Raw genomic sequence first — 18,378 nt, 5'->3', positions numbered from 1 at the left:
ACCAAGAGAAACTCCAGCTCATTTAACCAAGGAACCGAGAGAGGGGTAGTTTGCTCATTGCATGACCAGCCACAAATTTTGACCGAGTCAAAACAGCTTCCATTCTTTCTTGTTTCTATTCAACTTGACCGAGAGCCATTTTCCCCTTTCTTCACTTCATGTTGGGGCCGAGAGAGAGAAGAGTTGAGAGACCTGTCTTTTTCATTTGTCCAGCAAAGAAAGTAGAGAGCTTTGAGAGAAACTAGTGTGTTTTGCCTTCATTTCCAACCGAGAGAAAGAGATATTGCTCAACAAAATATCTTGCTCCTTGCCTCCATTTTTGACCATTCCAAGTAGCATGCAAATGTTGACCAAATTTATTCCCTTTTGCTTCTTTTCTTCAGTTCAACCGAGTGAGAGAAAGAAAACAAAAACAAGACTGGTCCTCTGTTTTTTTTTTACACCAACCAAGAGAGAAAAGCTGAGAGAAATGAGAGGGAGAGCTCCTTTCCCCTTCTTGCAGCCGAGAGAGAAGAGCTGAGAGAAACCGAAAGAAACTCCAACCAGTCCTCTTTTCTTTTTCTTCAATCTTGAACATCAATCAAGAAACAAGAAAATTATAATGCATCCTAGCCAAGAATTGGGAAGAAAGGCAGAAATTTCCAGCTCAAAAAAAAAACCGTGGGGAAAGAAATTGAAGCTATAAGTTTCATTGCAGCTTCCATTCTTGCAAGATCAAAGGTAAACTTGCTAGCCAAACTTTCCATTTTTCTCAGGACACACTAAGATGATTGATGCATGTTAGTTCTAGCCATGGAAATGGAAATTTGGTGGGAAAGTACTCTCATTAGAAGTTGATTTATATGCTGAAGATTTCCAGCTTTGACCGAGGGGGAAATGAGTTCAATTTACAGCCTCTTATTTCAACCTTTTGAGGAGTTTCCACTAGGAATTCATGCTATAAGTGTTGTATTTCTTGTTTAGTATGATATATAGCATGTTGTCGCTGATTTTGGTAGCAAATTGGTGGCTTACGTGTGAGAAAATTGGCAGCAACAAAGTTGAATAACTCCTGTGAAACCAATGGAGTGAGGCTGCAAGTTTGGTTCCTTTCTCCCAAGAAATCTTGCTGCAATTTATTTAAATGTACCGTATATATCTCCTATTTCTCTTTCTAGGACCTGTACATATTGTATTGTTTACCTTCAGGAGAAATAAAACTTGATTTGTGAAGAAACTTTGCTTGAAAATCTGTTAAGTTAATGAGCGTGGACTGACTGATTGCATAAAGTTGGATATATCAGTTGTACTTTGAATTTGGAGTGAAGTTTTGCTAAGATTTCATGTTTTGTATCATGACAACTGTGTATATAGAAGTTGGTATGTTTATATGGTTGAATCATAGTTGTATGTTCATTGATTTGGCTGAAAAATTGTCTAAGAAAGCTTGAACTTCGGGTGACAGTCACCTCTAGGCAGTTTTAGCAAAATGATCATAACTTAGCGTAGAAAAATCAAAATTGAATACCGTCAATTGCGTTTGAAACTAGACTCATAGATCTTTCCAATGGTATAAAATTGGAGCTGTGGTTCATTTTATATATGCACCAGAAAATCAGCAAAGTTAACTGAAAAATCGGTCCTGAACAAGTAAAAATTGGGATGTTGTGGTAACTTGTGACTCAATTTGGATTAACTTATGAACCAAATCTCCTTGAGATGTCTGCTCAAGATTGTTAGTATTCAAGTCTAGTTTTAAATGAGATAATTTGTATGAGTTTTCGACATTTATAACTTAAGTTATAATTTTTCTAAAGAAAGAATGCTTGCTGGAATTTTAGCTTTGATCGCTAAATTTTCAAGATGATTTTAAGCTCAATTTGTTCGAAACACCCTAGAAGACTTTAAACTACAAGTATGTGTTGGAAATGAACCAAAACCATGGACCTTAAGTGATTTAAACTCCATTTATTTCACTATTTTCATGGCTGGAATTCTCCTTGAGGCTGACTGAAAGAGAGAGTGATTTTATTTAGCTTTATTCTTGATTTTGTGTGGTGAAATCAACTTGTTAATGTCCTAAACACGTGATTAAACATTAACTTTGGTATGAGTAGTGAATTGGAGTAGAAAATGAAAGGTTTTGAGAGGTGAAAACTTCACTTTTACATATTTCATGTCCCAAGCAATAAATTTCCCGTTTTAGTTAAGGAAAATGAAAATGAGTGTTAAAATGCTAATATCATGTGTACTATATATTTTAGCCATATCATGTAATTTTTCCAGCTTGCATATGTTCCATTAGTTTGCTTATGGAAATTTAAGCTTGTGGAGTTGAACTTTTGCTTGACGGGCCAGCCTTGGTATGAGATATGTGAGCTGAATACTTGTCTATTTTTTGTGGCTTTATGGTCTGAAACTAGTAGCTTGTATAGCCTATCATTTGTGGTCTTGATTTGGATGGTTTGGCCATGAAATTTTGTATTGAATTTGGAGAGGAAATATAGGATAAAACAGTTATGCTGTCCAAATTTTGGGACAGCTTACTACCTTGATTTTGGACTGATTTGGTGATGTACTTGCCTAATATGCTTAGCGAACCTTATGTATTGCATTTTGGTTGAAATGGAAGGGTTTCATTGGGATTTTCTTCCAAATTGCTGGCTAAAAATTGTGCTTGTTTGTCGATGGAGAGTGCAGCCTATTACATTGTTGTTTGTCTAATCTTTTAGTAATTGATTTTGGCCAAAACTTGTTCCAAACTTTGGTGGAGCCTTTTTGTGTGTGAATTTGAGTGAAAACTATGAAAATTGGGAGGTGAAAACCTCATGATTGTACTTGTTTCACGGCTGCGAAAAATTCTGATTTGGAGGGCAGTTTTGCACCTTGCTACCTTTTAGCCTCAACGTCTTTAGTTTGAAAGTCTTTTGGACACAATCTCGCTGACTTGACTTGAGAAAACCTTGTTTCTTTCATTGGCTCGCCGCTGGAAAATTTCCCGCCATGAAGCGAATAAGGAACTTGTTGATTAATCATGTTTCTTGAGTCCAAACTACTCTCATACGCTTCAAACCCCTACTTGAGTTTTGCCCTAGAGTATACTTAAATTTTTCCTTGATTTGCATTCCAAATATGGTTGTGTATGTTGGGTTTTGAAAAAAAAATTAAATTAACTTGGAGAGGTATACGACTCATAGTCGAGTCTAAATTATGAATTCTGTTCACTTGGTTATTCTTAGGGCTTGTCTGATCAAGGGGGCAATCCAGGAGGAAACTTTTGACGCTATTTTTGCTTGAACTAGTGAGTGTTCCAACTATAAGTTCCATGCTACTTGTTGCGCAAATATGACTTGTTACTTGAATTGACTTGTTATTACATAGGTGAGTGTGTACTTTATCACGCTCGACCTAACTTGGCTGAATTCCTGTTTGACTACTATAAGTGAATTGTTTACAAGTGAACTGAGATTCATGCTCATGAGTTGAAAGTAACGGCCTGGATCCTAAACCCCATAGACTAGTTAATCGAGTCGAGCCGGCGAGAGCCTGGTCGATTAAATAACGAATCCTAGGTCTACTGTTTTGTCGAGTGGAGTGTTATCTCCTCGACTAATTGGTATACTCGAGTATTACCACCACTGTTTATATTTGAAGTTCAGGCCCGGTAGGGGGTTGATTGGTGGATGGAGGTTGGAGTTAAGTGGTGATCTACTGGACTTATTATGATTCCATGGTTGACAGAGTGTCAACAGATTCTGAACAAGTTGTCACGGAACCTGTTCCCGAGAACAGACTGTATCCTTTTATATGCATGTGTTATCCGTTGTACATAGTTAAATGAGTTGTTTGGATGTTATGTTCTTTATGGAATATGTGATCATGCTATCATGTGAATACTAAAATGCCTAATTGCTTGTTGTTCTCTTGGAACTTCACTGAGCTTTTAGCTCATCCCTTCATTTGTTTTCCCTAACAGGGTACGGGGATGACAAGGATAAGAATAGTGCTAGTTGTAATAGGAAATCTTAATCTTGTATTTGGACGGCACTGTATTATGGTATTAGTTTACAAGTTCTTATCTTTTGGTCTGTATTTTGGTTTGTATATTCGGATGATCGGTAGCATGTAGATGTTATATTGAAGAATTTTAGCGTTATTAATTTGCTATCCAACGAATAAGGAATTCAAAAGTTGTAGTCCGTATTTTAAATAATTGCAATCCTATTTATACTTAGAGAAGTGATTGAACTATTTGCATTTCATTTCGCTTAGTCGTATACATAAGTATGGAGTTTTTGTGAAGTTGGATGGCTTGTAATATTTATTGGGAAAATTCATTCTTACTTTGGAGTTAATGTTATCTTTGAAATTAATGTTAGTGAGTGAGTCCTGCCGAGAGTTAGGCAGGCAATCCGCCGAACCCTTTGGTTAGCCTTAGGGGGAGGTGGGGCTGTCACATTGTACTTGTATGATTTTGAGCCTATTGACCGGCTATTGAACGGCTATTGAAATGAGATGATTTTGTGTATGACTTTAGGACTAATTGCGGAAAAGAATGAAGTCACAAATGGCTGGAAAATAGGTAAATACAAAGGGCGTGCTGCCCAAATTTATGCTCAAGAACTAGGTAGATATATTTGCGACTTGCGTAAGGATTTGAGAACGAATACCACTTGAACCATCTAAGATATTTGCATTTTTTTTGAGGTATATAAGTTAGAATTTGGCCGAAACTTGTACCCTTAGAAAAATGAAATTTATGACTAATAGAAATACGTTTTCTTTGTCACTTCGACTCAAATGGAGATTTTAAAGTTTTACGAGTGAGCATAAGTTTTACAAATATTTTACTTATGTCCTTTGGTTTAAATGCACTCTTTTCACTACCAAAACCATATTTATACCTTGTACTAGTACGTATTCGAATTTTCTTTGAATCACTTAAATCTTTGATGGTTGAAGTATAATGTGTTCTTTTGATTATATTAGGGTTCCTTGGTGATTGAGGGTGTTATCCGGAAAGAAACTTTAGACGTTATTTTGCTTAAATAGGTGAGTGTTCCTTGTTGGCTATATTTTCATTGACTATGTGGCTTGTTCTTGATTATATGACTTGTTATGAATGAATAATAACATGTTAAATGCTTCCACTGATTGCTTAAAATGAACTTTCTAGGCGAGTGTGTACTTTATCGCACTCGACCTAAATGAATGTAAAATTTTCAATGATTGAATGATTATATATGCATGAATGTAAGCCTCTTGGCTGAATTGGGCCTTGCCCTTCGTCACTGATCGACTCAAGCCAGAAGCGGACTCGGTCGGGCGATTTAGTGACCCTGGGTGAACGTTTGGTATACTCGAGTATTACCTTATAGTCTGGTGGAGCCTGACCAACGTCCAGGAGAGGGTGAAATGAAATGAATGAATGAATGTAAATGTAAATGAAGGGTTTTGCTTATCAAAATGCATTTTCAAACGATTGGAGGAATAAGGAAATGAAAGGAGAATGAATGAATGAATGGATCTATGTGAGCACGTATCCTTTTAATGAATGTTATTATTGCTTTATATTGTCATGTTTCTTGAATTACTTGTTATCTATGGTCAATGTATTGAACTCATTGTTTGTTTATATGTTTGGAACCTCACTGACCTTTTAACTCATTCCGTTAGTTTTGTTTTGCTTAACAAGGGATGCGAGCAAGGATGAGAGCTCTGTATAGACTAATTTAGTCTAGTTCTTTGAATTTTTTTGTAATGGTTCTCGCCCTAGTACTTGGCAAGGGTTGGATGAATGAGAAATTGGGAACCTTTGTATATTTAAATTTTGTAATTTCTTTGGAGATTGGAATGTATATAAGTTTATGTTTTAAGTTTGGGATCGTTATTCGCTTGTTTTGTAAATTTTATCTTCAATTCCTTGAGGTGAATGACTGAGTTCCAACGAGAGTTGGGCAGGCGGTCCGCCAAATCCTTTGGTTTGCCTTAGGGGAAGGTGGGGCCGTCACAGTTGGTATCAGAGCCTGTTTCGCGTGGTCTCTGCGCGGAGTGAGATCGGGTTAAGTGGTGAATGAGTATGAAGGATTAAGTGCTCGTTGAGCTTAAACTATGGAGTCATGAATTGTTATAGGTCTTAAATCTTTCTCCCAGTATTTGAGGACCATTGATAGGTATGTCAGATAGGAATCTCGATTGTAAATAGTTTACTCTTGGGACTGGCCAGCTCGAGATGTGAATTATTTTATTTCGGATTCTAGTGCCCGAGTACTCCAGAGTTGAAGCGGTACTAAGTGCTTAAAACTTGCAGTTTGGAAACATTAACAGGCTTTGTTTGACTAGAATGAGTACAAGAAGTCAACGGACGTTTAGTTTGAATAGAAAGTGATGTGAGAGACCGGACGGGGTTATCTTAACTGCGTATGGGATGATATATCGCCTTTTCTTTTGATTGGCCCTTGTAATGTTATTACATGACTTTTGTTTGTGGTATGTTACCTGTGTAATATTGACTACTTTTGATTATCTGTTGAACTTGATATGTCTCTTTGTGTATATGTTGTATCATGTCGTGTTTATGTTTATTTGTATAATTGGTGTGTTCGAATTTGTTATTTTAGTTAATTTACTCCGTTTATCCATTAAATTACTTTTGAAAAAGAAAAGAGAGAGAGAGAGAGAGAGAGAAAAGGGTATGGAAGGGAGACGTGGACGTGGTCGTGGTCGTGGTCGTAGTCGTGGGACTAAGCGAGCTCTAGAGCCAAGAGACAAAAGGGAAACAATAGCTGAGCTAGAACGAGGAACGAGGGTTGAAGCCAGGGACCAAATGGCGACGGCTATACAACAAATGACAAATATTTTAGCAAGATTGGTGGACCAACAAGGTCAAATGCCTGTGAATCAATCCTAGAACCCTGAGATAGGAGAAGATCGGGCCCTTGAGAGGTTTCAAAAATTTGTCCCTCCGAAATTCCTTGGAGGGCCTGATCCGGACATAGATGAACAGTGGTTGGAGGTCATGATCAACATCTTTACAGTTTTAAACTATACGAACAAAGACAAGTGAACTTTGCGGTATTTCAATTTGAAGGACCGGCCCGAGCATGGTGGAACGTGATTAAGGCAAAGTGGGAAAGAGAACAAACCGTATGGACATGGGCTAACTTCTTAAGAGAATTTAACGAAAAGTATCTCCCACCTTTAGTCCAAGAAAGGAGGGAGGATGAGTTTATTGGATTACGCCAAGGAACTCAAAGTGTGGCCGAATATGAAACGAAATTTACCAAATTGTCTAAGTTTGCTTCCGAATTAGTGGCCACGGAACAAAGAAGGGTGAGCGGTTTATACAGGGATTGAATTTAGAAATTCAAGAAGCTCTAGCGGCGATTCAAGTTAATACTTTCACGGAAGCCCTTGAGAAAGCCCAAAGAATTGAGGCTGCGAAGGCACAGATAAAAGCCTCCCAAACTCGGAAAAGGGGTGCACCTGGTAGTGTGACTGAGGAACCAAGTGAATCGATAGCACCTTCCAAAGTGCAGAAAGTGAACCCTTTACCCTACCCACCATGGACATTAGGAGCATTAGATGAAGGGTTTACGAAAGGAAGTCAGATCGAATCAAAGGAAATTTCTCGAGAAGGTCAAACAGTAGCTCCTCGATTGGCATGTGGATACTGTGGAAAGGCAAATCACACTGAGAATGATTGCTGGTGAAAAGGGGGAAAGTGTTTGATTTGTGGGATTAGCAATCATCAACTTAGCACTTGCTCGAAGGAACAGCCACGAGAGAGTAGTACGCAACAAGTGGAAGGAATCAAATCAAAACAAACTAATGAAAGAGGGAACCGAATGAAAATACCAGCACAGGTTTATGCCGTAGACTAGCAACAAGTTCCGGGGTCATTTGAGGCAACGGAAGGTAAAAATTTCGAGGACGAAATTTCTTAAGGGGGAGAGAGTGTGGAACCCAAAAATTTTCATATTTTCTCAACATTATTTTATTTCTTTGCCTACATTTTATACTTTCCTTGGAAATATTAAAATTTCTATGCATTTTTACAGGCAAGTACAGTTTTAAAATCATTTTCCTAGTATGAGTTAGTGTATGTCAAATTTGAAACGCATTATAGACGTGGGACCCACTAATGCGATAAAATTTGGTGATTAATAGTGAATTTTAGATGATATTAAGTATGTGATTAGAAATACTAAAAAAAATAAATAAATAAGGGAGACAAAGGGATAGACATTTCTCATTTTATTGCCAATGGTCAACAAGCCTACAAAGTTTGACAAAAACTTGACTAAGACTAAGCTATCATTTTCATCACCATTTTTCCTTCACTTCTTCCTTGTCTTGGCCGATTCTTGAAGGAGAAAAGAAGAGATATTTTGGTCAATAAATAGACATTATGTCTTGTCTTCACAAGTCTCAATCAACTACCTAACTTTGGACCAAGATCTTGACTAACATTAGTCTTGTCTTTACTTTGGAGTACTTTGGAGTAAGTTTCCATTTCAACCAAAATTCTTGATTTCATTTCAGCTAAGGATGGCCGAAATTCTGATTCCATTTTAGCTAAGGGTAGCCGAAATCCTTGACTAGAAAAGAAAGGAAAAGAAGCCAAAATAAAGGACAATTGAGGGAAAGCCAAGGGTTGACATTGTCAAGGCATTCTTTGACCAATGAAACTTCTAGTCCTTATCTTGCAAATTTCACCAACCATCCCTCATTTTGATCTCTCTTGGCCGAACCTTCAAGATAACAAAAGAAAGAAAAACTGCTCCAATTTCACCTTGATTCCAAGCTATAACTAGTAGGAAATCACTCTCTAATCCAAAAACCAATTCATAAGAAGTTACCACAAGGAAGAAAGGTGGGCTGGAGTGGAGCTATTTTGGGAGAAAGCAAGCTTTGTTTTTGAGGTAATATGGCTGACCACTCTTTTCTTTTTCCTTAATCATGTTGGAGTTGCTTAGTAGCTTGTATTTGTGGTTGTAATGCTTATATCAAGTGATTTTAGATGGTTGGGGTGATGAATTTGAGTTAGGGTTTGAATGATTCACTTATCATACTTGTTGTATGGGTGGTATATGATGTATATAAGTTGGTATAAGAGGTGGTAGTGATGGTTTCAAGCTAAAAATGAGATTTATACCTTGATTGTAGCAAATTTCCAGAATTGAAGTTAAGGTATACCCTGTTCTGCCCGGTTCTAATTCACCATGTTAGAGGCCGAATTAGGCTTAGCCTAAAATATAAAAGTTGTAGAGAATGATGTTTTATAGTTTCCTGAAAAATTTCATCTCAATCGGAGTAACATAGCCTATGAAAAGACCAAAATACCCTGACTGCCCTAGGTGAATCCAGTGATCCGTTTTGGATATTTCACCAATCTGGCCGTGTCTTTTCACCATGATATGTACTGAACTAGTATTTATCCAAAACATGAAAGTTGTAGTAATATGTCTTAGCTTTCCAACGGCCCTAAAAACACCTTAATCGGACTTCGGTAGCCTGAGTTATTGTCGGTTACGCATAGTGCGGTTAACTAGCCTGAATGTGAGATTCTGGTTCTGTAAATGGCAACTTTGACTTAGATACACTACAAACTGGACTGAGTGGTCTTCATAAAAGTTGTAGGCCTTTGTCCTAACTTCAAAACGGTATAAATTTCACCCCAATCCGATAAGCGTAGCTTTGGTTGTACCCGTTACGCTAAGCAACGGCAAATCTGTCTTTTATTTTATAACTTAAACTTCATTTCCGGATATTTTCCTAGTTTGATTTTGTACTTGTATGACTTTGAGCCTATTGAACGGCTATTGAAATGAGATAATTTTGTGTATAACTTTGGGGCTGATTGTGGAAAAGAATGAAATCATAAATGGCTGGAAAATAGGTAAATACAAAGGGCTTGAACCAGGTAGATATACTTGCGACTTGCGTAAGAATTTGAGAACGAATACCACTTGAACCATTTAGGATATTTGCATTTTTTTTATTGAGATATATAAGTTAGAACTTGGCCGAAACTTGTACCCTTAGAAAAATAAAATTTACGACTAATAGAAATACGTTTTCTTTGTCACTTCGACTCAAATGGAGATTTTAAAGTTTTACGAGTGAGCATAGGTTTTACAAATATTTTACTTATGTCCTTTGGTTTAAATGTACTCTTTTCACTACCAAAATCATATTTATACCTTGTACTAGTACGTATTCAAATTTTCTTTGAATCACTTAAATCTTTGATGGTTGAAGCATAATGTGTTCTTTTGATTATATTAGAGTTCTTTGGTGATTGAGGGTGTTATCCGGAAGGATACTTTGGACGCTATTTTGCTTAAATAGGTAAGTGTTCCTTGTTGGCTATATTTTCATTGACTATGTGGCTTGTTCTTGATTATATGACTTGTTATGAATGAATGCTAACATATTAAATGCTTCCACTGATTGCTTAAAATGAGCTTTCTAGGCGAGTGTGTACTTTATCGCACTCGACCTAAATGAATGTGAAATTTTCAATGATTGAATGATTATATGTGCATGAATGTAAGCCTCTTGGCTGAACTGGGCCTTGCCCTTCGTTACTGATCGACTCGAGCCAGAAGTGGACTCGATCGGGCGATTTAGTGACCCTGAGTGAATGTTTGGTATACTCGAGTATTACCTTGTAGTCTGGTGGAGCCTGACCAACGTCCAGGAGGGGGTGAAATGAAATGAATGAATGAATGTCAATGTAAATGAAGGGTTTTACTTATCAAATGCATTTTCAAACGATTGGAGGAATAAGGAAATGAAAGGAGAATGAATGAATGAATGAATGGCTCCATGTGAGCACGTATCCTTTTGATGAATGTTATTATTGCTTTATGTTGTCATGTTTCTTGAATTACTTGCTATCTATGGTCAATGTATTGAACTCATTGTTTGTTTATGTGTTTGGAACCTCACTGAGCTTTTAGCTCATTCCGTTAATTTTGTTTTCCTTAACAGGAGATGCGAACAAGGACGAGAGCTCTGTATAGACTAACTTAGTCTAGTTCTTTGAATTCTTTTGTAATGGTTCTCACCCTAGCACTTGGCAAGGGTTGGATGTATGAGAAATTGGAAACCTTTGTATATTTAAATTTTGTAATTCCTTTGGAGATAGGAATGCATATAAGTTTATGTTTTAAGTTTGGGATCGTTATTTGCTTGTTTTGTAAATTTTATCTTCAATTCCTTGAGGTGAATGACTGAGTCCCGGCGATAGTTAGGCAGGCAGTCCGCCGAACCCTTTGGTTCGCCTTAGGGGAAGGTGGGGCCGTCACAGATAGTGCTAGGGTTTAGAGTTTTATCAAAATAATAGAGAGAGAGAAAAAATAACACCATCCCTACTTTCTTTCGTCTGCCTCCCTAGAGCAAGAATCAACTAAAAGTAGAGGAGAAGAAGAAGACATCGCCGTCAAACAAGTAGACAATTAAACGCTTAAACCTGTAAGTTCTAAATGCACACTAAAATTCTTTTTCTCTTACATCTATTTAATTCCATGAATTATTTTGAAAATTTCGGGTATATGTACATCGAGATATATTTATGCCTGCATGAGAAATTTAGGAAGATTTAGGTTTGGATTAGTAGGATTGCGGTATTAAATTTCAATCATGGGGATGAATAGGGTTTATCAAATTGTTGGAAAGTTAAAAAAAAAAAAAAAAAACAGAGACGCCGCCGCTGCTGTTTTGCTAAGCGTTGCTGGAGCAACGCAGCCAAGAAAAAAAAAGGGACAAAAAGCCGCCAGCGCATGGCTTGCAACATGGGAAAAGGGTTGGCTGAGTGCCAAAAAAAAAAAAGAAAACGAATGTCGCCAGCGCATGGCTAGCGAGTCAAAGGTTGGCTTTTCGGCCAACCTAAGAAAAAAAAGGGGTAGAAGGTCACCAGCAATTGCTGGCGGCTATTGCTTGATTTCATGGGTTGGCCAAAAGGAAGTAAGAAAAAAAAATTAGGTAAAATAGTGGCTGGTCACCGCTGCTATCGTTCTGTCACTGTCAATTGGGGTCAGAGTCTAGGAAAAAAAATGGCAAATAGAAGTGGACCAAAACATAATGTAAAATTTAGTAAATGTACTATAAATAAATTTTAAATATAAATACCCCATCTTTATAGTTTATCGTGGGTATTAAAATTCAGGACCAAATTTAAAGTAGTTGTTAGAATTGAAAAGTTAGTCATGTAAAATTATGCTTAATTGATTAAGTCTAAGAAACTTAAATAGAAATTTAAAACATCTTAATCTAGTCTTATTAGATTAATTTAGACAATGTAAGATAAGTTCTAGATTGTTAAATGAAACGCTTAAAAAATAATAATAATAATAATAATGATAATGATAATACCAGTAATAATGATAATAATAATAATACTAATAATAATTAATAAAACAATGATAGTAATAATAATGGTAAATAATAAATCAATGTACATATATACATAAATAATAATAACACCTACACATGCACAAAAAAATGGAGGTAAAGCGCAAGATAATGGTAACTAATTAACAAATATATATATGTATGTATATATGTATAGTAAGAAATAAAATAAGGTAATAAAATAAAGTAACAACAACAAGGACGATAATAGTAATAATGAATAAAAATAAATTATAAATATGTATAGTAAGATAATAGTCAATATAATAAATATAATTATGAATAATTATTTTCTTTTAAATTAGGAAACTTTACAAAAAGGAAAACTTTCCAAATTAAGAAACTTTCTAAAAATAAAAACTTTCCAAAAATAGAAATCATTCAATTTAGAAAAATGCTGTTAGGGTTCATATAATGGTCTAGACATGAATCTTCGACTTGCTCAGAGTTTGTATATGTATACATCTATAGGAAATGTCAACTAATTAGGAAACCTATGTGTTTGATAGCTACGACACAAATTTAAAAAATCTAAAGTAGTTCCACTCGAGCAGCCAGACAAAGGTAGGTGATACCTACCCTTCTGAGATTTCAAAAATTTAAAGGAAAATTTTTGTCATCGATTATATTTTTACGTGTTAATCTGAATTGTTTTTGATTGAATAATTTACTTGACTGTTTAAGCAAATTCTATTTTGATTATACAAAAATGGACCATGTGACTTATTTGAAACTTCTTGATATTTTATTATATACCAACTGAGCTGTATTTTTTATGAAATCAAGAACTATGCATATGACGTGTGAAATGAATTTGTGTAAAGAAAAGCTCAAAACAATCACGGGATAGATGGTAGAGGCTATAGTCCTGTCTAATGGTCATGGTAGCCTGGTATAAAGTTTGGCCGATTGACAAGGTCATGATAGTCTGGTATAGAATCCGGCCGATTGACCCATGTATGTAATGAGAACAATTGGTAGTCATGAAACCTATTGGTTGCCCACCTAGAAGGGGTTTAATCTCTAAACTGAGTACTCAATAGCCAGTCATTACATGTACTTATTATGAGTTGATATGAAATGATTTATGAACTGATATGAAGGGACTTATGAATTGATATGAAATAATTTACGACTTTATGATTTTTCATGTATAGTTATCAATAAGATACTTTTAAATTGCTTATCACTCATTACTACTAACGGTTTTATAAACAACGTTACTTTCATGATTATGGATGTGAACGAGGTGTAAATGATTTGATTTATATCTATACATGTATCTATAAAGTTATGAGTGCATGATCCAACAAAGGGGTAGATATTATGTACTGAACGATTTGTCGCTCACCCCACTTTTTACCATCTTTGCCGATTCTGAAGAGTATAAGTTGATTTACGTAGAAGACCCTGAGGATGACTTTTATTAGTTTTTAAGTGAACAGAAGTTAGCAAGCTAGCTACTTCTAGTTGTTAATTTTATTTACTCTGTTTCCGTTGTTTCAACTAGAGAATAAATGTACGAATTTATCGGGTATTCATAGACTACCTTTTATATGATCTTTGTACCGCACTTTATTTAGTTATATCATTTAGTACTTTTAAAGTTTAGTCTGGTTAAATGTTTCCTTGTATTCTTGAGTGAGACTTGAGAATACGGCGGATGCCACGTGACGGGTGCGCGCGGGATAGTGGTATTAGAGCCTAGGTTATATGGTCTGAGAGTATGAGAAATGATATTTGGATATTAATGATTTTGGAAATTGAAAGGAGATGGAAAACAGGTCAAAGGAAATAAGAGATTCCTATGACATTTTTTAGTGGTATCAGAGCCTAGGTTATATGATCTGAAAGTATATGAATGGTGTTTGAGATATTAGGGGTATTGAGTATTGAAATGAGATGAAAAGACAAAAAGGATTAAAGGAAATAAGAGATTCTTGTAATTTTTAATATTATCAAAGTTTAGGTTATGCGATCTAGATGTATGTTGAACGATGTTTGTAATATGTGTGATTTTAGGAATTGGAATGAAATTGGATAGAATATTGTGAAATAAGAGATTTCCATAATATTAGTGATAACTGAGCTTGGGGTACGATTTACTCTTTAGAGAAAATACATACTAGGAAATGATCAATTGTGACTGAATAAATAGGTTTGAAAATTTGCATATGTGATTTAAGTTGAAATGGTACTATTGGTGTTTAGGATGTTCCTTTAATTGTATATGATTTTGGTAGTACATTGTAAGTTTAAGATGTCGGATGTGTAGGAAATATGATATATATTTGAAGTAGTGTCTACAGGAAATTAAAAGTATCAAGAAATTAAAGTACGCAGCAAGCGTGATGAATTAAATAAAGAGATCCAGTTTAAGTAGTATGGGATTAATTGCACGATGGGTAACAACGACATTAGAGGTTATATTGACTTATCTTGACCGATGAAACCACTTCAAAAGATGAAGAATGAAATGTTGCAGATCTTTTCTATTTGTAATCGAGTTCTATAAATAATGCTCTTACCTGGATAGATGTACTATTGATGTTGCTACTATTTTAATCTAGTTGAACTATTACTACTACTGGAGATAACTAATAGGTGTATGGCCTTATCAAATACAAATTGATATAGTCTACCAGTAGTATTCCTTCGGTGGGAGATGTGGTCAAAAGCGAATAGACTTGTCTCTTTTTGAGATTTATAATGATTAGATCCAATGCCCAAACAATTATTGAACTAGTTTATTGGATTATTACATCGTGCTTAGTCAATAAATATGTTAGAAATTTCTTAGAATACAAAATCTTACATAGTTCTTATCTTAAAAAAATTATTTTGCGAACAAATGTTAATCAAGATTTTTGAATAAGTATATTTATCAAATAAGTATAATTTCTATAAATATGAATACATTAAGATACATAAATTAACAATAACAAAAGAATAAACACCATAAATAATTGTATCTTATAAACCTGAACAAAATGTTTTTATAATACTCATCTAATCTCAAAAAGAGCTATAGATAAATGTATTCTACATTAAAAAAAATCATATCATATAGAAATAATCTAACAATAATTCTTGATAAATTTTCTTCATACTCTAAGTTCTAATGGTGCAAGAAGCACAATTAACTAACTCATGTGTTTCAAACATTTTCAGGTTCCTAAACTTGTATGAGTTCGAAATTTTATGCATAGATAAATACTTTACTAAAGTTATGGTAAAGTTATTATATTCAAATATGAGAATTTGGCGATAATTGTTGTATGAAATTTTGTGTGTTTTGGTACCATAATATGAATATGTGTTTTGAAAATTGAATTGAGGTAAAAAAATGAAGGAAATAAGATTTCCGTGGCATTTAGTGGTACAACAACTCAGTTTATAGGATCTGGAAATAGGTATGATGCTATTTGAGGTATTATTGATCTTTTTTTTTGGAATTTGAAATGAGATTTGAGGAAAACAAGAAATCTCCATTACCAATTACAAACACAATGGGCACGAACCCATATATCGAGGTAATGACTACTTTTTGTGAGAATAAGTTGTGATAGAATGTGTGTCAAAAGAAGAAATGATACTGTTAATGTTTATGACATCCTTTATAAAGGTTGATCTCTATGGAGTATTATAAACTGATATTTCGAATGCCAGATTTGTGAGAGACATTATGTCCATCTGAACTATATAAATATCAAGATGGGAGGTATTGAGAAAAAAATAAGAGTGCGTAGCAGAAGTTTGATGAAATTAAATAAGGAAATCCAATTTAGATATTATAGGAATAATTCCCAAGATGTGTTGCAAGAACATTGAAAATTTTGTTAACTTATTTTGATATTTATGTTTTTTAGGTTTCGAGAACAAAACCTTTAAAGGGGGAGAGAATGTGATATCTAGTCTAAAAATAAGTTGCGAAAGTGTCGAATTGGGATCCTAAATCACGTCTAGATTTTTGGTCGACCTACCAAGATATTATGGGGACTCACCTGAGATTTAGTACCACCTTCTACCCCCAAACGAATAGATAGTCGAAAATGACCCTACAGATACTGCAGGACATGCTCAGAACTTGTGCTCTAGACTTCTCGGATAATTAGGATAGGTTGGTGAAACTAATGGAGTTCTCGTACAATAATAGTTATTATAGCGGTATAGTATGGCACCGTTTGAGCATTGTATGGACGAAAGTGTAGATCCCCCTTATATTGGGATGAAGTAGGTGAGAAGTCGATCACTATTCTCGATTTAGTGGAAAGAACCTTGGAGAAAATTAAGATTGCTTGAGAAAGACTAAAAGTAGTTCAAAACCGAAACAAAAGTTGGGCAGATTCAAAGAAAAGACCTTTAGAGTTTCAACTAGGAGAAAAGGTATATTTGAAAGTATCCCCTACCAAAGGAGTGATGAGATTTGGAACAAGTGGCAAGTTAACTCTGAGGTATGTAGGGCCTTACGAAATACTAGATAGAGTTGGACCTCTAGCGTACCAATTGGCTCTCCTACCTTCTTTGTCAAGGATACATAATGTTTTTCATATCTCCCAACTGAGGAAGTATGTATCAAACCCGAGCCATATTTTGGAGGATCAACCCATCGAAGTGAGGGAGAACTTATCAGTGGGGGAAGTTCCTTTAAGAATCGTGGACCGAAAGGATCAAATTCTAAGGAGAAGGACCATATCCTACATCAAGGTGCAATGGACGAACCATACATCGCTAGAGGCAACGTGGGAATTGGAGGAGGACATGCATAATAGATACCCCTATCTTTTTTATCAAGGTACGTAAGTTTCGAGGATGAAACTTTTTGTAAGGGGGTAGAATGTAAAATCCCACATCCTTGCTCATTTTTTTTATTACTTGATTTTTGTCAATTAATTAAAAAGATAAAATTACTATGGGTATGAAAAAAAATAATATATAAAACTTATTAGTAGGATAGGGTAGAGGAGTAATTAGGGGTTAGTAAGGAGATAAGAGTTCATAATAAATTAAAACGCTTATCTAAACCACCTACTAGTGGGTAGTGCTAGGGTTTAGAGTTTTATCAAAACAATAGAGAGAAAAAAAAAATAACACCATCCATATCTTTCTTTCGTCTGCCTCCCCTAGAGTAAAGGAGAAGAAGAGGATATCGTCGTCGAACAAGCAGACGATTAAACGCTTGGACCTATAAGTTTCGAACGCACGCTAAAATTCTTTTTCTCTTATGTCTATTTAATTCCATGAATTATTTTGAAAATTTCAGGTATATGTACATCGAGATATATTTATGCTTGCATGAGAAATTTAGGAAGATTTGGGTTTGGATTAGTAGGATTAGGGTATTAAATTTCAATCATAGAGATGAATAGGGTTTATCAAATTGTTGGAAAGTTATAAAGAAAATGTTGCTAAGCATTGCTAGAGCAACACAACCAAGAAAAAAAATGGAGGAAAAGCTGCCAGCGCATGGCTGGCGACAAGGGATAAAAAACGAATGTTGCCAGCACATGGCTGGCGACGGGAAGTAATTGTCAAAGGTTGGCCTTTCGGCCAACCCAAGATGAAAAAAAATGGGTAGAGGGTTGCTGGCGACTATTGCTTGATTTCATGGAGGAAGAAAGAAAAAAATAATTTAGGTAAACAGTGGCTGGTCGCCGCAGCTATCGTTATGCCACTGTCAAACTGTAAGGTCAATTGGGGTTAGATTCTAGGGAAAAAAATGGCAAGTAGACGTGGACCAAAATATAATATAAAATTTAGTAAATGTACAATAAATAAATTTTAAACATAACTACCCTATCTTTATAGTTTATCGTGGGTATTAAAATTCAAGACTGAATTTAAAGTAGTTGTTAGAATTGAAGAGTTAATCATGTAAATTGAATAGAACCAACTGATGACTAAAAATAGAGAAGAAGAAAAAGCAGATGAAGAGAAACAAAATGATATAAGTGGGTTAAGACAATAAGTAGAAAGGAG

General features: G+C 35.2%; 1 long non-coding RNA gene across 1 annotated transcript; it reads left to right on the top strand.

Annotated features, from left to right (window-relative positions):
• The first annotated feature begins 445 nt into the window (after positions 1 to 445).
• LOC113688621 (uncharacterized) lies at positions 446 to 4,218 on the top strand. Its single transcript, XR_011813907.1, has 3 exons — positions 446 to 720; positions 3,219 to 3,280; positions 3,956 to 4,218. It is a non-coding gene; the product is annotated as an uncharacterized lncRNA (long non-coding RNA).
• Positions 4,219 to 18,378: the final 14,160 nt, after the last annotated feature.

Source organism: Coffea arabica, chromosome 5e, assembly GCF_036785885.1.
Source record: "Coffea arabica cultivar ET-39 chromosome 5e, Coffea Arabica ET-39 HiFi, whole genome shotgun sequence".
In the NCBI taxonomy this organism is placed as follows: domain Eukaryota; kingdom Viridiplantae; phylum Streptophyta; class Magnoliopsida; order Gentianales; family Rubiaceae; genus Coffea; species Coffea arabica.
Note: the sequence above shows the minus strand (reverse complement) of the source record. Positions and strands in the feature narration are given on the sequence as shown.